We start from the raw sequence: 26086 nt of genomic DNA on the forward strand, positions 1-26086 counted from the left end.
TACTATGTGGTTTAGTCACTGGGCAGGAACTGTCCAAGAAGACCATGACCATAGCTTGAAAGCAGAAGCTGGAGGCTGTCAGCTCACCACAGTCCCTGTAGTGGGATAGTGAATCTTTTCTTCAAGGGAGGTCTGAGCAGAGCATCTCAATGTCTGCCACAACTCCCCGAACAACACCTAGCACCAACACCTAGCACACAACACCAGTCTTGTGTGCACTTGTCCGAGAACCCACTAGAGAATGAGCCTCTGGTGGGCAGAGTGTCTTCCATCTTGGCATCTGCTAGTACTGTGATCTGCGCACACTCCACGAATGTTTGTTCGAACGTGAGCCGTGATCGTGAGGAAGTTGTGAGTTGGGACCCACGAAGTGTGAGGGTGTTCACTGATGAAAATGCTGTGTTAAAACTGGTTCTACCACTGATACTCTTTTATGTGATGGACTTTAGTGACGGAGGAACACTTGTTTCTACTTGCTTCTGTGTTGATTAAACTTCCATTGGGTTACCACTCTTTGCTGCACCCTGATTCCTCACTCACTCTCTGCCTCCCGCCAGGGAATGGGGAGTGAGTTATTAAGAGGTTAGTTTGAGAAAAATAACCTGGCCTGTACACTGGGCTCAGAGAGGCCTATGGTTGTCTAATTGTCCCTGACTAGGGGAGTGGCACATGTAATATAGAGATCAGGTGTTTGCAATTCATTATTGCTGTGCACCTAAGTCACAGTCTCCAGATAGATTTATCAGGCATAGAAGCAATTATTTTTATTGTTCTCGATTTCTTTATCTAGCTCTCTGTTCCCAGCTCAGGTAGAGAAGAGAGGGCTCTTATTTCATGGGCACCCCCAGCACTCCAAAACAATACCATAGTCCTGCTTCAGTGTACCTCAGTTTGCTTTTTCCATTCACAGACTATATTAGTTCATTTTTAAAAAGATGTTATTTATTATTTTGAAAGAGAATGAGAGAGAGAGCCTGAGATGGGGGAGGGTCAGTGGGGGAAGCAGACTCCCCGCTGAGCAGGGAACCTGATGCAGGACTCGATTCTGGAACTCCAGGATCATGACCGGAGCCGAAGGCAGTTGCTTAACCAACTGAGCCACCCAGGTGCCCCTGTATTAGTTCATTTAAAACAATTACAGAAAAAACATAAAAATTTCAGAGGAAGTTTTGGCACTTTCTCTACTCACTAGTCATCTCAAACCTTTTGTTCCTACTTTAGAATGTAGGCAAGGAATTTATCTTTAATTAAAGGTATGTCAACATCTTCAGCCAAAGATGTATATGACTAAAGCTATCTCTGATAAATCAATTATAGATAAAGTAGTAATTATGACTTCTATCTGCATTTTCTGGCAGAAAGCAGTCATAAGTACTATTAAGTCTCCAAGTGAAGGTGATTGACTCCTGCATGAGTGACTCACTTCTGCATGAGGCAGAAACCAGAGTGAATGGCTTACCTCCTTTTCTCTTGGGAATCTTGGACTCCCAAGTGCAAATGCCATGGGAACTGTTGAGCTGCCATTTCAAATTCACAACTTTTAAAGCATAAAAGATAGTATAGGGACGCCTGGGTGGCTCAGTTGTTAAGTGTCTGCCTTCGGCTCAGGTCATGATCCCGGGGTCCTGGAATGGGCCCCACATCTGGCTCCTTGCTCTGTGGGGAGCCTGCTTCTCCCTCTCCCTTTACCTGCTACTCCACCTGCTTGTGCTTGCTCGCTCTCTCTGTCAAAAAAATAAATAAATAAATAAAAATTATTTTAAAAAAAGATAGCATAAAAAACATTACTTTTCTAGTTTTGCCAGAAAAATAATTTGAATCTAAATAAGCCTCTATATCTGTGTACCAGTTTTCAGAAAATGTGGGGATAAAAGAATCTGCTAAATGATGAAGATACCGTCAAATCCCAAACTGGAAAATTCTACAGAAATGACTCCATTTTTTCCCCCAACAAATACATGGCATAAAAAGGGAGAAAAAGAATTTTTTAAAAGGAAGGAGGATGTTTATAGACCTACTGGGATGTGTAATACATATTAAGTGCAATGTGTAGGCTCCTGTTGGATTTTGATTCAAACCAAACAACCATATAAAAAGATATCTTTGAGATTATTGAGGAAAATCAAATATAGATTTACTACTAGTAATATCAAAAAGTTATTTTTTTAAATGATTTTTTAATAGATTATTTATTTATTTATTTGATAGAGAGAGATCACAAGTAGGCAGAGAGGCAGGCAGAGAGAGAGAAGGGGGAAGCAGGCTCCCTGCTGAGCAGAGAGCCCTACGTGGGGCTCGATCCCAGGACCCTGAGATCATGACCTGAGCCGAAGGCAGAGGCTTAAACCACTGAGCCACCCAGGCGCCCCCCAAAAGTTATTTTTAATGTACTGGGTGTGGTAATGGTATTATGATTCTGTGTTTTTTAAAAAGACATTATTTGTTGGGATGCCTGGGTAGCTCAGTGGGCTAAGCCTCTGCCGTTGGCTCAGGTCATGATCCCAGGGTCCTGGGATCGAGCCCCATACCAGGCTCTGTGCTCAGCAAGGAGCCTGCTTCCCCCTCTCTCTCTGCCTGCCTCTCTGCCTACTTGTGATCTCTGTCTGTCAAATAAATAAGTAAAATCTTAATTTAAAAAAAAAGACATTATTTATAAAAAGCACACCCTAAAATATTACCATGAATATATTTACAGTGAAATAATAAAGTGTCTAGGAATTGCTTTTAAATATCCAGATACATTTCTGTATCACTTGTGCAATTAAAAAACAAGAAAAGAGGCACTGCAAACAATTTTCTGTTAATGGCATATTCATAAAATATCAAAAGTAATTAAATAAATCCCATTTACTAAGCTCTTGCTTTATGCCAAGCAGAGAATAGCATCCACATTATCTCATTTATGTTTCAGACAACAGATGGGTGCCATGACCCCCACTGTGCAGGTGACAAGCTGAGGCTCACTTTCAGAAGTGGTAGAGTCAGCATTCAGTTGACGACCAACTCCTTTCAGGATATCATAGCTCTTTCAGAAGAAAGCTCCGGGTAAATCCTTCTTAGAAGCCGAGAAACAAACCAGAAGTTTCCCAAATGGGTATGGAACACACCAAATGTTCCCTGGAAGTCTTACGGTTCTACAGAGCTTGGGACATGTCGGTCTGCTTCTTCTCTGGTTTAGATAGCTCTCCCCAGAGTGCCCAATGCAGGGAGACACCACTGGGGTGGGGGCGGGGGCAGGGGTGGTGGTTCTTGTTTAGGAGTGATGGCTGGTTGGACTGGGGTGGATGCTTCATCCAAACCAGCCAGTGAACTGCCTGACCAGCTACTAAAGAGCCTCTCTTTCTCTTAAGCATTTAAACTGAAGGAAACAAAAAAAGAGAGAGAGAGAGAGAGGATATAGTTGGTCAATGACAGATGCTGGAAATAAAAGATTTTGATGTCAAGAAAGGGAGTGGGCATATTTTAACCATGTGCAAGATAAACAAGCAGAGTAGGTAGATTGAGAGAAAGAGAAAGAATGAGGCATATTTGAAAGAAGCTGATGGGGCGCCCGGGTGCCTCAGTCGGTTAAGCATCCAACTCTTGCTTTCGACTCAGGACATGATCTCAGCGTTGTGAGGTTGAGCCCCAAATAAGGCTCCTCCCTGAGTGTGGAGTCTGCTTAAGATTCTTTCTCTCCCAAGGGGCACCTGGGTGGCACAGTCCGTTGAGCGTCTGACTTTTGGTTTCGGCTCAGGTCATGATCTCAGGATTGTGAGATCGAGTCCTGTGTTGGGCTCTGCACTCAGCGTGGAGTCCGTTTGAGACTGCCTCCCCCCGTCTCACTGTGCTCCTCCCCCTCCTCCAAAAAATGAAGAAAAAAAGAAGCTGAGATGATGTGGCTCTAAGTCAAATGGAGGACCTCTGGTTCCTGACCCATGAACTGCTTATGAATGTACAAGAGGTCTCCTGTTACAGTCTTAAACTCTACCATTTCCTTTTCACTTGAGTCAGTTTGAGTGGCTTCTGTTCTTTGTCAACACAACAGCGTTATCTAGAACAGTTAGACATGATGGACATTTAAAGTTATCATCAGATTTATTTCCAGCATCATTTTGCATGCATTATCCCCCACTTGCTGCCCTCTGAAAGAATGAGCTATCAACCTTAATTGTACCCAAGAGTTGGACTGGTCTATGGTCTGTTCCTAAATTGTCCATCACTCTCCTGCCTTCCTCCTTTCTTTCTGCCCAGTACCGGAGTCTTCATTCATCGGAATCCTATCCTTCCAGATTCTAGCTGATAAGTACCATCTTGATGAAGCTTTTGCTGCCCAATCTAGGCCTCCATAATTCCTGTTCTTTCTCCTAACCTGTCTAATTTTATGACAGGATTATTGATGTTTTTTCATTTTATGTTTACTAGGCACCATCTTAAATTCTTTGCTAGCTTTCCATGGGTATGTCTTTCCTACCTGACCTCCTGATAAATGTCCTGAGCTTAGAAACTTAGACATCTGTTCCTCTTCTTCCTGTGTCACTAAAAATGCTCCAGGTTCCTTGTTCTACGTACCATTTAATTAAAAGTAGAGGCTCAGTGCATACTTGATAATTAATTATTAATCTGTGACTTGCAGGTATGTCTCTTATTCCCAACTTCTCAAAAATAAGAGTAGATTCACTTTTACATATTGAGTAAGAATCATTCTTCTACAGACTGACAGATTCATTCCTCTGATACCATGGAGCTCGAGAAAGTTGCTTCCACTCCTAAAAACATCCGTGCTTCATTTTTCTTTTTCTTTTTTTTTTTTTTTAAGATTTTTATTTATTTATTTGACAGAGAGAGATCACAAGTAGACGGAGAGGTAGGCAGAGAGAGAGAGAGAGAGAGAGAGAGAGAGAGGGAAGCAGGCTCCCTGCTGAGCAGAGAGCCCGACTCGGGACTTGATCCCAGGACCCTGAGATCATGACCTGAGCCGAAGGCAGTGGCTTAACCCACTGAGCCACCCAGGCACCCCGTGCTTCATTTTTCTTATGCAAACATCAGAAAGGTCAGAAACTTCCCGTGTCACAAGATTAAAGTCTCAAAGAGATTTTTGGCAAGTAGCAGGAGTGGACTCCCACACCCAGGGTTAGAAACCTTTACCCACAGAAGCGTATGTCTTTTATTCAAATATGGGCAGTGTGTTTATTTTTAAGAATGCAGCATTTCAGCCCTCATTTGTCCATAATTACCTACTGAAATCTGTAGGAATTGTTGAACAACAATATTTTAAAATCTCCTGAGGAGCGGACTGAGGGGAAGAGAAAAGTAAAGGAATCAAATGGTCTAAGTCATTGGCACATTGTCAGCATTTAAATTAGAATCCTAACACCTAATCAGATTTGATGAGGCTATTAAACATCAGCTTTATTTTGTCCTGAGAGTAACGTCAGGAAGTTTTCTGAAGAAATGTGAGGCGATTATTAGCTGACTTGTAAAATGACCATAATCCAGAGCGATGGCATCTTATTTCCCTTTGAGCTATTACTCTGCCAGTGCAGAACTTGCTGGTCCTTGGTGCACAGCCAACCATTATCTTTAAGTGTATAACACATTATAGTTATCCTTTTCTGTTCTCTCCAGGCCAAATAGCTCCAATGCTCTTTTTTTTCACCCTTCTTGATATACTCTGGTTTTCTCTGGCCTCTAATGTGGACTTGGGAGCAGAGATCTGGTTCCTAATGGTGATACTACCAAGTAGATTTACGGTCTTGGACAAATCATAGACTCTGCACTTCAGTATTCTCATCCCTCCACAGGAGATAATAACTGTAGTCTTCAATGTAATAACTGATTCTGGCAAAAATGATAAAATCACTGAAGGAGAGGTTTTAGGGGAACAGGATATTCACATAGACTCAAAGAGTCTCCCCATAGACTACTACCTAACTGCAAAGAGGAAAATGTACCTCTGTGTTGGGGAGATCCAGAAGTCACTCCTTTTACCAGGTGGCCAAACCCTGGGTGAGCTTCTCTACTAGTTAGAGTAGGCACAAGGCCTATGGCCCAGGATACTTTTAGGGGTTTAGGAAAGTGTGTTTCAATTTCTTTTGGAAGTAAAAGAAAAAAAGATGAATATAATCCATCTTGGATTATATTTATCTTTATGCTGAGATAATTATAAAATATAGGTATTAATTTTTTTATGGAGAAAGGGCCCCGTGAAGGTCAAAGTGCCAAAGGCCCATGAAATTCGTAATATGGCCTTGATTAAATTTAACATCACCGATAAGGGGACCATCTGAGATCATGTGCCTCCTCATAAAAGACAATGGGAGGAACACAACATTGCCTATGCAGTCACCTTGCCCCAGATTTTTAACCTGAATCTATATATGAGGAAATAATCAGACAAATCCAATTCTAGCACCTTCTACAAGATAAGTCGCTTAGATTCATCAAAATAGTCAACATCATTTTTTAGAAGAATATAGGGGAACTACTGTTAACACCTTAAAGGAAATAAAAGAGATGTAACAAGTAATCCTTTTCACAATATGTACATACAGTGAATTATGCATCTTAAACGTATACAATGTTATGTGTCACTTATATCTCCATAGGACTGGAAGAAAAGAAATATAACAAACAAATGCAATGCGTATGCCTTAATTTGATCCTGGATTTTTTTAAAAAAGTAATAACTTCTTTTTTTTTGAAAGTGGGGGAAATGTGATTACATATTACTTATGTAATGTTATGTATGTATGTATGATATTACTTATGTAATATTCTTTAATACATAGATCATATTAAGGAATTCATTGTTAATTTCGTTAGGTGTGATAATGGTACTGGGGCTCTGCAGAAGACTGTCTGTGCTCTTAGGGAGTGCACACTGAAATACTCAGGATATTTGCACCTTACTTTCCAGGGTTCAACAAAATAAAGCAAAACAAACAAATGTGTGTGCACACGCATGCACACACACACATACACACCACACACTGGATAGCCAAGAACAAAGTCTAGGAAATGTTAATTGTTGATGTAAATGTTAATTGTTGGTCGCTATTATACGGAAGTTCATAAACAAGGGAGAAAACATGCTAAAATACAGAATTTTAAAAAGATAAACTAGAAAAAGAGATATACTAACAGTAAAATAACAAATTCAAAATAATGTGTTAGGGGTACCTGGGTGGCTCAGCTCAGGTCTTGATCTCAGGGTTGTGAGTTCAAGCCCCGTGCTGGGCTCCATGCTGGGCGTGAAACCTACTTACATAGAAAAAAAAAATGGGTTATATAATTTATTCTGTTTTATTAACTGTCAACTTGTTTGTCATCAGAAAAACTTTATTGTAATTCTAATGTGATTGAATGTGTCATATCTGATTAGTGCCTGTACCAGGAAGGAGAGAACTATCTTCTTTGTTATATTCATATTGTTGTCTTGGGCTTGCAATTTTAGTATCATTGACAATCTGTGGGGTTTTGTTTTGCTCTGTTTTGTTTTACGGGAATATTTTAAAGCTACTTATCTATTTGGGGATGTTATTTTAATTAAAAGTAGATCATGCCAAAACCCAGCAATCTGGGAAGCCTCTTCAAAACCCGAAAGTGTGGGGGAGAAGAAGGTGCCATGGTTGACCCTTCTCCATGCTGGGCCTTGTACCCCTGCTGCCTGAGCTGCATGTGATAAGAGGTCCTCTAATGTGGACTCAGGAAGACAGTGAGCCTCAATTTCAAGAGTACATATTTCTAATATTTAATTCATCTTTGTTATTAAATAAAAATCAGTATAAATAGAAGTTTTGATACCTTCCTCCCTTACCTGTTAAAGCAGGTTGTGCCTCTGCTGAAGGGCATGAACCCCACTTTGCAGTCCTCACAGATGAGAGTTCCCTTATAAATGTCAGTGTCTCTTACAAAAGGGTAACTTTGATTAAGATTTTCAGAGCCTGGCCTGTGTCTGCTGTTTCTTAAAAAATAATCAGCCTAAAATAAACCTAAGGCCAAAAGGGCACATTTTGAAGTGGCAAATTCTGCCCTTCGGCTGGTATTGAAATTAAAGGAGAAGAGCAAAAAAATGATTAGAATGTCCATTCCCCACCTGCTCCATCCACGGTGAAAGCATGGGGGTTCGAGGCAGAGACAAAATTCCTTTCTTCCTTGAGTCTGTTACACGGCCTCTCGGCCTCTCTCACTGCCATGTGCACACGCTCAGGGTCGCTGGGGCCTGGGCCTAGAGTGAGGTCTGAGCTCTTTCATAAAGTCAGAGGCCGTCCAAATGAGACTTGGGAGCCAAGCTGAAAGTGGCATCAGGGAAACTCTGAAAGCCAGAGGCTGGCACGGGGCTAGAGAAAGGGGGCCTGACACGGGGAAAGTTCAGAAGTGCAGGTACTGGTTTTGGGCTACGAGGGATGCAGAGGCTGAGTTCTAAAACGGAAAGAGCGCTGCAAATAATTGTTGGACATCTCATGGTGCCGTGGCAGAAGGAGCTGGGAAAGTATTGACGCTTAGGGCCCAAATGAGTTGCAGCAGGATGACCTAATTCCAAAGCTCCGTGCTAATCCTTTAAGGGAATCTGTCAGAAGGGTAGAAGCAGGATGAAACATTACAGTCGCCGGGGGTATGTTTCAAATGACAAAGGAGAGCAGTCACCTAGTGCGATTTCGGTCGCCGCACACACATCCTGGCACAAGCTGTTCGTAGGCCATTCCTTAAAAAATGTTATGGAGGGAAGAACATATATTTATAACTTGTTAGACTGTTCCGGCAATTTATAAGCCCAAAAGTTTGAAGAACGTTTATAAATCCCACTTGCGAGTTGTAGTTAGACATGGTCTGCATTAGCTCAACCGAGTAACAGAGAAGCTAGAGAACAGGGCTCACAAAGAAGAGAAAAATCACCCGTGCTCCAGGGCAGAGGGTAAAATAGACTTGGGGCAATAAACTGTCTTCAAAAATGGTCATTCACGGCCCAACAGGCCCCGAGACAAGGATTTAGGGGGAAGTAGTTTGTTTGAGGGGGGATCCCAGGAAGCACAGGGAGGGAATGGAAGGGACTAGAAGCCAAGGAAGGGTGCCATTCTGGGCAGCTGGAGTATAGGCCTGCTGGGGACACCCTGAGAGACTGGCGAGCCCATTCCAGAACTGTGCCCCCAAGGCATGAGGAGGCCGAGGTGTTTCTCACAGACTCCCCTCCCTCTTTGGTTGAGAATGGTCCTCCATTGTTCATTCTGGAGCAGTCCCGCCTGCTTCAAACCCTCCCGTGGCCAGGTATCGCTCTTGGTCTGGGGGAAAAACAGCAAGTCCAGGTCTGTAAGGGACCTCCAGGGAGTGCGAGGGATGTGGGTGGGCCGCCAACAGCAACCACGACGCAGATGCTTCTCCTGGTCCCAGCAGTTTACCAAATGCATACACAGAAAATGAAATATCAGAGAGAATGTTGGTTTTTTAATATATTTCAAATTTTGGAGGATAAAAATAGAATTTCTAAATTATCTCAATAAAATGAATTATCTTTTTTTTTTCAACATAGGAATTATTATTAAAGCTCAAAAATAGCATCATGGGATATGAGTCATTGTATCTAAGTATAAAAATTTAATGGCTGGGGCACCTGAGTGGCTCAGTGGGTTAAGCCTCTGCCTTCAGCTCAGGTCATGATCCCAGGGTCCTGGGATTGAGCCCCGCATCGGGCTCTCTGCTCAGCAAGGAGCCTGCTTCCCCTCTCTATCTGCCTGCTTCTCTGCCTACTTGTGATCTTTGTCTGTCAAATAAATAAATAAAATCTTTAAAAAAAAATTTAATGGCTCTATACTTAAATAACCTTTTATGAGAGGCTTCATACAGGGTGAAATGTTGACCTAACTTTGTAGCTTTTTGGGTCCTCTGGCCCAGAAGGTTGATTCTGATGGTGTTAGCGAGGTACCCCTGGGTGGTAAAGGAGCCCAAGACAGTGAGACGGAGGGACCGGAGGGAGACTGGGAGCCCTGGCTTCTATACCCACTTCCATAATTTGCTATTTTTGCAGAAGCATGCTGTCTCAGTTTTCTTTATTTTATACTATTTATTTAACTATTTTATACTATTTATTTAACAAAAACTTGTATTAGACTACATGCCTGATATAGCTCTTAACACTTTTCAGTAATTAACTTTATGAATCCCTGAAAATGATGCAAGGAAGTAGGTACTACGGCGGTCATCATCTTCTTACAGATGGAGAATCTGCTGCGCAAGACGAACTAGGTCACCGGAGCTCACGCACTTCAACAGAGGTCCTGGGCGCAGTCCTTAAACCATGAGACTTTCAGATCTCCATTTCCTAACTAATGATATCAACCTTACTTGCTATAACGAGGAGCTAAATAAGGTGTTTCAAAAGCACTTTGGAAACTAGGAAGCATGATTTAAATAAAAGGCTATCGCATTCCATGGAAAGAAATGACTGTCCCCTGAACCGCTGGTTGAGATGTCCACAACATCCTCTCAGCTCTGTTATGAACAGAAATAACAGAATCATGCTAATGGTACACTCACTTTTTTGACTAGGAATTCTAACATTTCATAAAGAAGTCAATACATTACCTCATTTCATCATTATAAAAATTATATTTAATATATCACAGGAACCTGTGATATATTAAAAGTAAATATCCTTGTCCCTTACTTAAGATCCGAAAACTGAGACCGTACAGTGGTTTGCCCAAAGTCACACAGTTGACAATGAGAAGAGCCAGGACTCCCAACTCAGACATCATTTCAAATTTAGTGCTTTTGAACTTGTCCTCACTATGAAGAGTGCTACACTAAATGTGACCTCCAAAAATTAATAATAAAAGAAAGAACAAAGAAAAAAAATACAATGAAAGAAAGGACAGTGATTATTTAATAGGGAATTTCAGATTGGGAAGATGAAAAAAATCCTGGGGGTGCATGGTGGTGATGGTTATACAACCATGTGAATGTGCCACAGAATGCCACAGAACTGAGCACTTAAAAGTGATCAAAATAGTCAGTTTTAAGTTATGTATATTTTACCACAATACACTTAGGAAGGAAGGAAGGAAGGAGGAGGGGAGGGAAGGCGGGAGGGAAGAAAAATTTAGAAGTTTGTCAGTAGGCAACTTCGGGGGCATCTTAACTAAGAACCAATTGAAAAAGTTTGCTTTGAGTCAGCAAAGCTATCATCAAAGAAAATGGTCTAGACAGTGCATCTGAATGACGTTTTTCAGTTAAAAATTTTAGTATTAAAGTGCTAACAGCCTTCTCCCAAGACATTTGCCATGACCCAAACACTTCCTATTTCTCTAACCATTTCAAGCCCAGACACATCCCTGGATGTACTGAGGAAATGATTCTCCCTGAGAACAATTCTCCTTTTACATCATTTTAAAGGGCCTTGCTTACAAGAGAAGAATTTAGAGGAGGCAGCACTGTGCATGACGGTGAAACCATCTGGAGGAGGTTGGGAGAAGTGCAGCATCTGGTCACATCTTCCCTTCTGCCAGGAGCAACAGGAAGCCTCTGCCCCCGCCCCCCGCCCCCCCCATCCCCCACCATGCCCACCCACCAAGCGAGCTGGGATCTGGGTAAGTCTGGAGTTAGAACTCTCTACCTAAAAAACCTCTCTACTTTTCTTCATTTAGTTAGTATCCAGTGGACATGCTGGAAAAGACACATATCTTAAAGACTTGAAGACTTTTTTTTGTTTTTTTGTTTTTTTTTTAAAGATTTTTATTTATTTGAGAGAGAGACAGTGAGAGAGAACATGAGAGGTGGGAAGGTCAGAGGGAGAAGCAGACTCCCCATGGAGCTGGGAGCCCAATGCGGGACTCGGTCCTGGGACTCCAGGACCGTGACCTGAGCCGAAGGCAGTTGCTTAACCAACTGAGCCACCCAGGCGCCCCAACTCTCAAGTTTTTGATTCAAAAGCAAATGCGCATGACTTGACAGTGCCTCATACTTTAAAGCACCACAGAGCTGTGTGATTCATCTCATATTGTTTTTTTCAGATCCCCTAGGATAGTCCATCCTGGCTAACTGGACAGGGGTCGTGGATTCCCCTAGGTTCTACTTTGATACTGTAATACTGTTATAATGGGACGGGTAGGCAGCTGTCCTTGTGGTGAACATAGCATAATGTAGAAACTTGTCAAATCACGAAGCTGTATGCCTGAAACTAATGTAACATTGTGTGTCAACTCTACTCAGAAAACGTATAGTAAAGACTCACTGCTTAATGACAACGTCAGCAAGCATGCACACACTTCTACATCAGGAGAGCAAACCAAGGATCTATGGGCCAACTCTGTCCCTCTGCCCATTTTCGTATGGCCCACAAGCTAAGAGTGGTTTCTGTTTTTGTTTTAAAGATTTTATTTATTTATTTATTTATTTGACAGAGTTAGACACAGCAAGAGAGGGAACACAAGCAGGGGGAGAGGGAGAGCCAATGAGCTGAGCAGGGAGCCCATCGTGGGGCTTGATCCCAGGACCCCGGGATCATGACCTGAGCCGAAGGCAGATGCTTAACGACTGAGCCACCCAGGTACCCCGGGCTAAGACTAGTTTTTATATTTTAAATGGTTGGGAAATGATCAAAAGAAGAATCACATTTTGTGACATGTGAAAAGTACATGAAATTCAAACTTCAGGGTCGGTTGGTAAGGTTTCACAGCAACACAGCTATGCCCATTTTCTTAGATAACATCTAGAGCTGCTTTCATGGTATAATGGCAGTGTCGAGTGCTTGCAACAGAGACCTTCTGGCCCACAAAGCTGAAAATATTATAGGACCCTTGACAAAAAATGTTTACTGGTCCCCAGCCTGTGTGCACTGAATGCGTGAACACGGTTAGCATTTCTATTCTCTGCCTGTTTATACAAAAATTGCTGTTTCCTTCTTTAATGGAGGAGAGAATCTGTCTTCATTTTACACAGTGCACTGCCTGTTAGGCTTATTAGTTTGTGATAATAAGACAACAGGCCACTGACCTTTGCCGTTGGTCTTCCAGTGCTAAACGCTCATTGTCCAGGATGCTTCGTCAATTTATCGGCACAGGTAAGTGCTAATTTAGTACCTCGGGCTCTCCTTGGCACTATGGACATAAAAATCCTTGACCACGAGGGACTTAAAATGTGTTTGGGGAAGCAAGATAGGCCCAGGTAAAGCCCTGAAAGAACAGAATGATACTTAACATAGTGCGTTCCCCTTCATGAGGCGCTCTTAGAACAGACAGTGCGGGCTCAGTCTGCGAAGTGCTTTTACCATGGTGCAGATATGTGAGTACATGTTTAATGACAAACCTGTTTTCTGTATAATTATGGAATTTAAAACTTAGGAGTCATGAAGTCCCATGCCCTTCATATTACAGAATAGGAAACTAGTGCCCACAGAGGTCCCCACAGTTGGTTAGCTGAGAACCAAGACTTGAACCTACGACTCTGGATCCCCTAGCTAGTTATATTTGACTACAGCTCTTCAGTCTCAGGTCTTTTTAAAGCACCAGTAAAGAATACTTTAAATATTTACTATGCTTATCTTCATCCTGTGGTACTTGTTTCCCTCAAACCATCATTTCAACCTTCAATTGTACCTCTGCTGAAAAACCTAGGAAAGAAAAGATGTCAAATTCTGATTTTTCTATTCTTCTGTAGTGTTTGTGATCATTTAAAGTAGAAGGGGAGGCTTCTACTGCATGGCTTAGTCAGTTGAGAGTCCGACTCTTTAAAAAATTTTTTTAAAGATTTTATTTATTTATTTGACAGAGAGAAATCACAAGTAGACCGAGAGGCAGGCAGAGAGAGAGAGAGGGAAGCAGGCTCCCTGCTGAGAAGAGAGCCCTATGCGGGACTCGATCCCAGGACCCTGAGATCATGACCTGAGCCGAAGGCAGAGGCTTAACCCACTGAGCCACCCAGGCGCCCCGAGAGTCCGACTCTTGATTTCAATTCAGGTCATGATCTAAGGGTCATGGGATCAAGTCCCGCATTGGGCTCTGTACTCGACAGGGAGTCTGCTTCTCTCCCTCTCCCACTGCCCGTCTCCTGGCTTGACTACACATGCACACACATGTGCTCTCTCTCTTTCTCCAATAAATAAAGAAATCCTTTTATTTTATTTTATTTATTTATTTGACAGAGAGATCACAAGTAGGCAGAGAGGCAGGTGGTGGGGGAGGAAGCAGGCTCCCTGCTGAGCAGAGAGCCTGATGTGGGACTCGATCCCAGGACCCTGAGATCATGACCTGAGCCGAAGGCAGAGGTTTAACCCACTGAGCCACCCCAGGCACCCCTAAATAAATCTTTAAAAAAAAAGAAGTAGAAGGGGAAAAGAATAAATAATAATGAAATTCTTAAAAATCTGTTTTGTCATTTATTTAAAAAGAAATAAGCATTTCCCATAGGCTCTCAAGGAGAAACTACTGTAATTTTGTTCTTACATAATTTTGTATTGTTTTTTAATTGTGTCTAACATATTTCTCAGAGGCCCAACCCTGCTATGATGAAACTGTCTGATAATTAAACAAAACACAACAAACAAAAACCACCACCAAAGGGGGAAAAAAGAAACCTTGAAAAGCTTGAAGTCGACCTGTAGTCATTCTATTTATATGTAGACAGCATAAAGAAATAAGTGAGTCACATGGACATATTATTATTGTCACAATACGTTCTTCTCACACTGGAAATAACTTTCTTTCTGTGCTGCACTTCACATTTTCTTCCTGCTTCTTTCCTATGTACCTTTAGCTATTCCCACTGGTCAATTGGTCTGAGTACAATACAAAAAAAAAAAAAAAAGAAAAAGTAATAAAGAAGTAAAGTTTAAAGAAATGTACCTCAGGAACATTTTGGCTCTTTCCTTGCCGTGAAATTTTAGCTGTTATCAATCACTGCATAACTCAATGTCAGCTCTAGCTCTTGCTTATTGGGCCCAAGAGTCCTGGCTTAGTTGAAAGGTCCCAGAGGCTTTGAGGTACCTCCACCACTTGGCAGTGTCCAGTGCGGCGGGCCCCAGCCGAGAGTCCCGACTTACTCACTTTGAAGTTAGCCAGAGCTCACTTTTCTGAATCTAAACTGCTAAGACAATGTGAGGCTGTGGGTGCTGGTCCCACAGGCCCGACTGGGGAGTTCTGCACTCTTCTTTAGAGGAACTGGGATATGAATAGCTTCGAGGGCAGCAGATCAGGTCTTTAAGAGAGGTGGGATGGGATTTTCCACTTCTGATGATGGCAAAGCAGCTTGTTGCTGAGTAACTCTCCTAAAATGAAAAGCTAGAAGATCTCTTTGAAAACATCAGAGAAATACCAAGGCAGTGAGGATGTGAGGGGCCAAAATCCTGGAAAGAAGGGAAGCATAAAGAGATGAAGCTATTAGTACCATTTTCCCCGTAAGGCATTTACCAAGTCGCAAACAGCAGCAGAGAAATAAAGTTGAGCAGAGCTTCTAGCATTTTTAGGAGGAAGGAGGACAGTCAATGGAGTTCAAGGCCCGCCAAGGAGAGGAGGCCAGGTAAACGCTCCAAGCTCTCAGTTCGGATTCCCAAAGGGGGACACCTTAGTAGGAGGGGTGAACTAACTCTTGCAAAGACCAAAGCCCGGCCTCCAATCTGCTCAGTCCCTGATTGGGTCAGATATACCGCCCCACCTCTGATTATCTGCAAGAAGCAAAAGCTAATCTTTTCTGGAAGATGATAATATCCAGAGCCTCAAATTATTTACAGTTTTTCATCTACAAAATCAGGTAGTCAAACAAAGTTGCCTTGTGTACCAGGAGGCAAAACAAAATGGCCAATAAACAAAAGAAGAAAATTTGTAATAGAAACTGGCTTGTAGAGCTTCGGCGGGTTAGAATTAACCAGAGAGGGATTTTAAAATATATTGGGACTAGTTCAAGAAATTAGATGACAAGATGGAACCAAATGGAAAGACTAGACACAGCTGAATAGAGGATTCTGTTTCTAGAACAATGAGAAAAGAAGAAAGGAAAACACAGTAAAACATAGGAAATTTATGGGACATGCTGAAGGAGATTGTGTTTAAAACAGTTTCTAGAAACAGAGGCCTGACCCTAGGATGACATTTTCTGCCTCAGTAAAAGCAAAAAACAAGCAAAGGAGGAAGAAAATTTGAAAAGCGTAAAGTTCACCTGTAGTAGTCTGTTAATATGTAGACAGCATAAAAAAGGAGAGGAAAAAGAGAATGTGACAGAAGCAATATTTGAAGTTGTAATGGTTGAGAACTTGACAACACTGACTAAAATCTGCAAATCACAGATTTAAGAAAGGCTATGACTCCCAAGCAGGAAAAATACAAAGAAAACCACAGCTAAGTGCATCATGGTAATGCTGCTGAAAACCAAAGATAACAAAATCTTAAAATCATTCCAAGAGCGGCAAGTCAATAATTCTAAAGAAGCACCAACAAAACCGACATCGGTCATCATAGTGGAAGTCCATGTACAATAAATGCAGTGTCAAAGTGTGAAGGCTCAGAACTACTGGCCTAGAATTCTGTGCCCAGTGAAAATCTCCTCCCCAACTGACATCAAAGAAAGGCATTTTCATACACACCAAACCAGAAAATGTATCCCCATTAGATTTCCACTCAGTAAAATACTGAAGGGCATTCTTTGGGCAGAAGTAAAATGATCTCAGGTGAAGTCAGAGTTGCAGGAAGAAATAGAGAACAGCAGGAAAGGTAAATACAGAAATAAATTTAAATCTAACGGTAAATATGTGAATAAATGTAAAGTGTGTGAAAACAATAAACATAATGAGTTGTGGGTTTTAAAATACAAAGAGAATTAAAATATAAAATAACCATAGCTCCCTCCACCCTACCTCCCACAAAAGGCAGGAGGGAATTAAAATTAAAGTGTCCTTGAATTGCAATCTTTGAATTGTCCTGGAAGTGGGAAAGTACAAATTTATAGCAAATTCTAATAAGTGAAGGATACATGTTTGTAAACTCTAGGGTAGAGATTATATAAATAAATTCATGGGGAGGTGTAGAATAATTAAAATACTTCACAAATTTAAAAGAAGGCAAGAAGAAAGGGAGAAAGGATAATGAGACAGGTGAGACCAGTAACAATCAAATAATATAACATGGTAGATCTAAATCCAAATATATCAGCAAAGTCAAATTTACCAAAGTGTCTGTGTGTATAGGACAGAAACCTGTAGCCAAGTTACAAAGAGCAAAGGCATTTGTGTGAAGTGACTCATGTTACTCATATCCTCAAAATACCAACATGGATGAGGAAAACGTAAAACTTCTAATGCAATGGCATTCACAGCAAACAGGTTAATGGATGTTAATTAAATGAGCCCTTAAGATTACTCAAGGCACAAAATTTTAAATACTGTGAAACTGTATAGCCCATATAGGAAAGAAATTTGATAGTGGGTTTCTCAAATAATCTTAATCATTATACAATAATCCTAAATAATACTAAACATATATGACATAACCAGTAATGACTTATGGAGCTGAAAGAAACTTTCTAACTTCTTAATAATAAGCCCATTTTAATCAACCATGCTACAAGTCTGACTCGTCTTTCTCTTATCTCTATAGAAGAGGATATCACCAATCCATTGCCATTTTAAGAGGAGACAAATGAGGATGAAGCCAAAATACTTAAGAAAACAAGCGTGATGGTCATGTGTCAGGCCATGAGTAATGGATATTATGTCATTTTTCTGGATTTTGTGATGTTTGTAGAATTTATCAACTTATTTACATTTTTAACACCGTGATTTCTAAATCTAATATTTTTCTAAATCTTTTAAAACAGCCACATTTCTACCTAACTTTGCATTCATAATTTTACTTGTTTTTTCTTAAAAAGCACCCTCCAGGGCACCTGTGTGGCTCAGTTATTCAGCGTCTGCCTTCGGCTCAGGTCATGATCCCAGGGTCCTGGGATCGAGCCCCGCATCGGGCTCCCTGCTCAGCAGGGAGCCTGCTTCTCCCTCTCCCTCTGACTGCTGCTCCCCTTACCTGTGTTCTCCTGCTGTCTAACAAATAAATAAAATCTTCAAAAAAAAAAAAAAAGGGAGATGAACATGATTCACAAACCATAATCCAGCCTTTCAGGTTCTCTCAGTAGGACCTACCAGAATTCATTCATTTCTTTACTCCTTCCTTCATGTTTCCATCCACTCATGTATTCAACACTTACCAAGCCTCTACTGCAGGTTAGGAATGGTTTTAGTATCAGAGAATATGCTACCGAATGAGATAGCCTCCCGCTTTGGGGAGGGTTCTATTTCTAGTGGTAGAAGACAGAAAATAAACAAGTGAGCAAATAAATGAACAAAAGAATTCTCAAAAAAACAATACTAGATGATATTTACCTAAGAAAAATGAAGACATTCATCCATACAAAATCCTATGTGAACATTGATGACAACTTCTTTTATAATCACCCAAACTCAAAAACAACCCTAATGCCGGCTGACTGAAGGAGAGATAAACCAACTGGTATACCCACGCAGTGGAACACTACCCAGCAACAAGTAGGAATGGGTTCCTGATACACACAACAATGGGAGCTGAAAGAAGCCAGACTTAATCAACTATACACTGTGTAATGTCATTCATACGCTATTTTAGAAAAGATCAGTGGGTTTTGGGAGCTGAGGGTGAAGGAAAGGGACAGACCACACAAGGACATGATAGTATCTGGGGTGGTGGATGTTCTGCATCCGGACTCTAGTGGTGGTGGTTACCTACTGCATAAGTTTGTCAAAATTCAGAGAAATGTACACCTAAAAGCTTACTGTACGTAAGCTCAATCAACCTGAAAAAAGAAACTGGATGCTGGAGTAGTGTTGGTCATTCCTTTAGAATGAATGGCCAATGAAGACCTTCCTTAGAAAGTGATATTTATTTATTTTTTTAGAGGGTGTAGAGGAGCAGGGGGAGAGGGAGAGAGAATCCCAAGCAGACTCCAAGCCCGTACAGACCCCAACGTCGGGCTCAGTCTCACGACCCTGAGATCATGACCTGAGCTGAAATCAAGCGTCAGGCTCTTAACTGACTCAGCCACCAAGACACCCCTAAAGAAAGTGATATTTAATGTGTAAAATGAACTAGCAGCCTCTTGGAAGCTCCTAGACAAATCAGATCATTTCAGGTAGCAGCAAATATCAGATAATAATCAGCAGAATTTCAAAGATGACTATAAGAAACAAAATCCCTTGTTCCATGACTGGGAGGTAGAAAGAGAGGAATGGAGAATTTTTTTTCTTTTATTCTGCAGAACATGTGTTTTAATTAAGAGAGAATTTATGCAAACCCTACACACCAGGAGGATTTACAAGTGCAAAAATGCTAATTTAGTCTATTTTTCAAAGGATTTTATTGACAAGCACAGTTCAAAAAACTCACCAGGAAGCCATTTCAGGCTGTTCAGTATGTTTCACGATCAAGTTTGTGCTTTTTCTCCTTTCTGCCTCCATGCATATTAAGTTGCCAAGAATGATACTTAATTAATCACACGTAAGTTTAACACTTTCGAAGATAATGTGTGAGAGACAAGGTCAAAATCCTTTTCTGCCCTTCTGTCCACAGCGCTCCAGTTGAAAGAGCCTTGCTGGGAAACTCCACTTCCACTGCACCTGCCCTCTGGGCACCCCAGAGTCTGCCAGCAGCCGTGGCAGATCCATCACCCTGAAGAAACACAAGATGAGTTTCCTTCCAGAGAGGCAGTATGCCTCAGAACAATCATACTATCGAGAAGTGACGAACTGGTGACTCATGTAAGCCCCTCCAACAGAGGGACTTTCTGGAAAAGATGCTTTACAAGAAATTAAATTGTCCTCTCTTGTGCGAAAGTGCCCATCTCCTTGAAATCAATGAAGCTGGGCCTCTAGAACATTAAGAGGAGCCTCTGGCATCACTGGGGTGACCTCCTTAGGAGGTCACCACTTTGGGGCTACTCAGGTTATCCTCCCTCAGAACAGTAGGGTTTGGGATCAGAAGCTCCCACTGTCCAGGGAAGGGAAATGGAATCAGACTCTGTGTTTTGATGGTGCGTAAAGAAAAGCTTCCAGTTCCCCTGAACGCACTAGGACTTAAAATGAGGAGAGCAGGATTACAGTCTGACTGTACTCTGAATCTGCTGTGACAAGGCCAAATTCTATCTTTTGGTCTCTGTCAAACAAGGGTTTGAATTTTAAGATGAATTCTACTTGTCACTGCTCAAACATCAACCAAGCTGTGGTTATCGTCCTCTTCCTAGATGTACGGTAGGCCCGGGTGTCATAGAAGGCACAGACCCCAAGGAGCTTCCCACATGATTAAGGACATAGAAAACACATCTACACAAAGGACCCAGTAATACAATGCGGGACAGATTGGGTATTTCATAGTACAGGCAAAAACATCTTGAGAATGGGAAAAATCAGTGAAAGCAAAAGATCAGGGAATGCTTCATAGAGGAGAAGTGACCTGAACTGTGCCTTGAACGATTCATAGGATTTGGATAGAGGGAGGGAATGGAAGCCAGCTCTTAAGGAGAGGGAAATAAAGTCAGAGAGGGGAGAAGTCAGAAGGCACATGTAGAAGCAACGAGAAGAGTTTAGCTAGAGGGGCGCCTGAGTGGTTCAGTCGGTTAAGTGTCCAACCCTTGATTTCTGCTCCATGATCTCAGGGTTGTGGGATCAAGCCCCCTATTGTTGGGCTTCATGCTGGGTATGAAGCCTGCTTAAGATTCTCTCTCCTGGGACGCCTGGGTGGCTCAGTCGGTTAAGTGGCTGCCTTCGGCTCAGGTCATGATCCCAGCGTCCTGGGATTGAGTCCCGCATCGGGCTCCTTGCTCGGCGGGGAGCCTGCTTCTCCCTCTGTCTCTGCCTGCCTCTCTGTCTGCCCGTGCTCGTGCTCTCTCTTTCTCTCTCTAACAAATAAATAAAATCTTAAAAAAAAAATTCTCTCTCCTTTTCCCTCTGCCCCTCCTCGCTGCCCCACCCTTACCCCGATCGCACACCTGTGCTCTGTCTCTCTCTCTCTAAAAATTAAAAAAAAAGGACTTTAGCTACAACAGTGTGTTCTGGCAAGCCTTGGAATAGGAAGATAGAAAGACAGACTGGCAGATGGAAGAGGACCCAGCACAAGAAAATGGAAGGATCAGAGAGAAGTTCGTAAAGCAGACCTGGAAGTTGAACTGCACATGTATTCTTCAGAAGGTCTCAAACCCTCATCAATGGGATACCCCAATCCCCCAAGTCTGTGACTGGGATTGTACTAGGCTGCCTGGCTTCTCTCCTCTTCATTTTTGGTATCTTCTAATAGAAGATATTTGACAGACAGGAATAGCCCGTGCAGCTAGTTCAACTAGTTCTGTCCAACAGAACTCTCTGCCATGATGGAAATGTCCTGTATCTGCACTGTCCAGTAGAGTCACATGTGGTTACTGAGCCTTTGACACGTGGCTGGTGTGACTGGAGAACAGAATTTTTAGTTTTACTTGGTTAGGGGCTAAGATGCTGGACCATGAAGCCTGAGATGGCAGGAAAGGCCGAAAGTCCATTAGCTCATAAAATCCTTGCAATTAATTCAAAGAATCTATACTTCAAGAAGTTTACGTAAATGCGACTCTTTCCTGTTTCTTTATACATTGCCAATCACAAGGTAGGGGAAGATGTATGAATAGTCTTTTCCATGAAATCAAGGAAGGATCACAATTCTAGCGTAACTCCTCTATCCATCTGCCTTTAAGATTCATTCGGCCAGTTCCATTCCAGCAGAACCTGAAGCAGGCACAATATAACTTGGGCATTATAGGCTGTCAACATTACATCTAGTTTTAAACTTTACATTTATTGGAAACGAAAACACAAATTCTCCCAACCCTTCTCCAGTTGAGGGCCCCATTTTGGTCTTAAATTCCATTTACGTAACACTGAGGCACCTAGTACGGAAACGGGCATCTCATAGGAAAGACCAGTATGTAGAAAGTATATCCATCCATCCAATCATTGTCCATCCTTCTACCCATCCACTCATCCAACCACCTGTCTTTTCATCTGTCCGTCCATCCACACATCGTCATCCCCTGAATGCATTCATGGAAGGGTTTTTCTCACATTGACTCAAAAACAGGGGGAGCTTCATAGAGAGGAAGAGATAAGCTGGTGACTGTATGAGACATTTTAAAGAACATGCTTTCCGATGAATTCTGAAAAAGGAGAAGAAGAAGAATGAGAAGAAAAGTATGGTTATGGAATGAGAAGAAGAAAGTATGATTAAAAGTAATTAACCAATCAGGGTTTACTGATCACGCACTTAGTGCCAAGGAATCATGTGAGGAGACAGAATCATGTGGAAGACAGAAGAATATATAAGAAATTTCCACCCTCAGCATCCTTTTTTTTTTTTTTTAAGATTTTATTTGACAGAGAAAGAGTGGGTGCACACAAGCAGGGGGAATAGCAGGCAGAGGGAGAGAGAGAAGCAGGCCCCCCACTGAAGAGGGAGCTCGATGTGGCGCTTGATCTCAGGACCCTGGAGTCGTGACCTGAGCTGAAGGCAGAGGCTTACCCGACAGAGCCACCCAGGCGCCCCTGCCCTCAGCATTAATAACCTACTTGAAAAGTTAATGCAGTGAATATATGAAAGCTAAAAAGAGACAAATGAGTGAAATACTTCCAAAGAGCAAAATGAAAGAAGTCATAAGGTAATTCATGTCTCAGATAATAAGCTTTATGTTTGGGGGAGTGCTAGGAACTCGGGGCTAGAATGGTCCAACTTAGGGTTTTAAGGAGGAAGATTGAACCATATTCTGAATGATAGGCAAGATGATAGATAAGAAAAAATTTGGAGGGACCTTAGAAATAATCGAGCTCAACTCTCTTTACAGATGATTCAACTTAAGGTCAGAGAGCTAAGTGACTCAATCCAACTCCTTTCAATGGGGAGTAATGGCATCAAATAGCCTAAAATGCAGGACAATTGATGCTCATTCCAAGCCTGTAGGTCACATGGGGAGTAGCGTCTTCTATGCAGGGAAGGAGAAAGCGGTCTGGAGAGTGGGCGGGACACAGCATCAGCAAAGGAAGCAGAGCCAGGAATTCAGTATGAGGTATGAGGACATCGGTGCGTGTCTAGGGGAAGAAAGCATGGAAGGAGAGGGAGGGCAGGGACCAGAAGTGAAGGCCTTGAATGTAAATCTGCAATTAGCCAACTGTGTGAAACCCAGCGTTCTGGTTTCTGGGACTGCCTTGAAGTCTCCCTCTGACACGGTGGCAGCAGCATAAACTTTTCCAGAAAACTGTTATTCCCTTCATAGTAACAAAGATTCAAGTTGGTCTGGGCCGGGGGGGGGGGGCGGGGGAGGACTGCAGTGGGGAGGTGGGGATGAGTCCCGGCACTGCAGGTGAATCTACGGGGGGCAGGGAGGCCTGACCCCACTGCCCTTCCCACCTCGGCACCCCTGAGGCTGTAGATTGAGGGTGGGGGCTGATCATCCAGTTTGGAGGGTCTGCTGGTTCACCCTTCTACCACCCCGTCAAATACAGGCTAGCACTTTAGGAAACTCTTGGACGATGCTCACTAAACAAATATGTGCCCCCTGTGATCCAGAAGGTCCATACCCTGGCTCAAACCCAAGAGAAATAAACACGTATGTTCCCCAAAAGTCATGAATAAGAACACCCAGAGTGGGTTATTATGGAAACAACCCAATGTCCATCAGCATTCGAATGGATACAGAAACGGAGGCATATTCCTACAGCAGGATACCACACAAGAGTTAAGAAGAAACCATTGTTGTGCGCACCCACACAGGTGACTCTCAAACACGATAAGCATAAGAACCATGATGCCCTTTATATGCAGTTAAAGAACGGGCAAAAATAATCCGTGTTAACTGAACTCCGAAGAGTGACTGCTCCTCTCTGGGGGTGGGCATTCAATGGAACGAGGCGCAGAAGAAACTCCTGGGGGGCCGGAAGTGGACTGTATCTCCATCCGGGTGGTGGTTATGTGGTTACGAAGACATAAGTAAAAACCCCATTGAGCTACACACTTGTTCACTTTACTGTATATAGATAGTAACTTGTTGAGTAAAAAGGACTATGTGTGTCTCTGTGATTGCCCTGCCATCCTCGTGAGGTTACTGTAAGACCCTGATAGCTTTTAAAAAGGAGATTCAACAGACAAGTACAGGTTTACATGATTGAACTAGCTCAGTACTTACTCTGGTCGAAATTGATTACACGCACTACCTGTGATTCACGGGACTCGTCAGCTTTTTGAAACCTCAGCAAAGCACAGAAGGTTAGATACAGGGAAGCTTCTAGTAGGGGAAGGACACGCAGGAACTCTAAACTTGCTGAGAACACAACGGGAGCTGGCAAAGGCTGCACCCGGGCTTTGGAAAGAGCCTTTCTGCCCACAGGGAACTCGGTCTGCTCGGCAACTCGGGAAGGCGTCCCCTGCAGCTGCCTCTTTACATTCCGCAGCCTCGCCTTCCTCTCTGTCCCCCACCCGGCCCCAAGAAGCCAGTAAACACCCTCTACACCACTGTACCCACCAGTCCAGAGTCCAGAATCTTACCCCCCCATCAGGAAAATTCACCGCTATCCTGAGATGCCCTTAGCATCTGTGGAATGAGCTATGGACCTCCTGCCTGCTCCAGAGTCCACCTGGCCCGGGACAACCGGCGAGGCTGCCTGTGGCCACGAGTACTTGGTGGGTAAAGTTCGGGGGACAGGCAGCTAGGAATGGAGGAAGCCCCTCCGGCCGGTACGATGTGCAAACCTTGCCTCAGGGTTCTCATTTTTCCATCTTTGAAAAGGAACAGTGTACTTCAGGCAGCTAAGTATAAACATGTGTCTATAAATACTGATAACACTATCTTTATTCAGCCGTTACTTGACAAAGCCAGATCACCGGGGGACTGTTTGCTCCTCCATAAAATGAAAATCCACTACCGTCTGTGTTAAAATGTGGGAGTTTTCTTCAGAGCATAAACTTTCGAGAGCTGCTTCTATGCCTTTCCTGGTACATGCTCAGATCCTCATACGTCTTTCACGGCATCACATTTTCAAATCAAAGCTTAAGAGTCTCTCGTTCATTGTTCTAGTTTTTCTTAATTTGACCGTATGCCCCGTGATGTTTCTGGAGTCTATACATTACTGGGTCCAGTTTCTAGAGCTCAGAAGCATGTTAGATCTGGACAGCAATGTGGGCCAACAACCTGCAGATATTTCCCGACTGGTTCACTCAAGCAAGTGTTTTTTTTACAAAATAGATGCTTGGTACATGTTTGAGGAATGATTGTGAATCTTTAAGAATGAATAAATGTGAATTTTTAACCAACACGTTCACACAAGAAATGCAGTTCACAGATAAGAGTGTTGCCCAGAAAGAAATGCTGGACTCCCTCCCCTCCCCTACCAACCCCCCCCTCCCCAAAGGCACTGTATGTGCAAGTACATCAATAAAGATATTAAAATTCAAAATCAAACGTGAATGGAACTTTCTCAAGGGGGAAAAAATCCACATAATGCTTGATTTCACTGAAGGGACACTTACAAAAACCAGCTTTCTGGTTACAGAGAGCCAAATACAGAATCAGCTATGAGAAAAGTTAAATGGTCTGAGGAAACTAAATTTCAAAGAAATGCTGCTTATTTTCTCCTCTTGTTTATTTCTGAAAGAATATTTTGAGGAAGAAATTCAGTGGGACTTTTCTGTTCTCTGAAGCCTTTGAATTACTTCTAAGAAATGTTTGCCTGGGGTTTAAACTCTATTAGGTGTGATTTTTTTTTTTTTCTCATCAGTTAATTTTGCAGGGAGGGAGAGGGTAGGAAAAAGCAATGCTAAACTGATTTGCCTCCAGAAAATACATGTCAATCTTACGCTCAGAGATTTTTTTTTTTTTCATTTGTCCCCTTTTGTCCCACGACCCCCTCACTTTCCTTTCTTAAGGCGACATGTCAAACTCAAGAAGGAATCCCCAGAACAACATGCCTGGAAGGGAATCTGAGTTTGAGTGAAACTTCCCTTTGTGCAAACAGCTCTGCCTGCCCCAAGCGGGTGGCTCATTTCCCAAGGCAGCTGCTACCCTCAGAGAGAAGGTGACTTTCCTCCAGAAC

The 26086-nt window shown here is 42.5% G+C and overlaps 1 protein-coding gene across 1 annotated transcript in view; it reads right to left on the bottom strand.

The window, feature by feature from the left end:
- Positions 1–26086, bottom strand: part of GRPR (gastrin releasing peptide receptor) — a 31108-nt gene that overhangs the window by 4083 nt on the left and 939 nt on the right. The gene's annotated exons all lie outside the window — the stretch shown is intronic.

This window comes from Neovison vison, chromosome X, assembly GCF_020171115.1.
Source record: "Neovison vison isolate M4711 chromosome X, ASM_NN_V1, whole genome shotgun sequence".
Taxonomy (NCBI): domain Eukaryota; kingdom Metazoa; phylum Chordata; class Mammalia; order Carnivora; family Mustelidae; genus Neogale; species Neogale vison.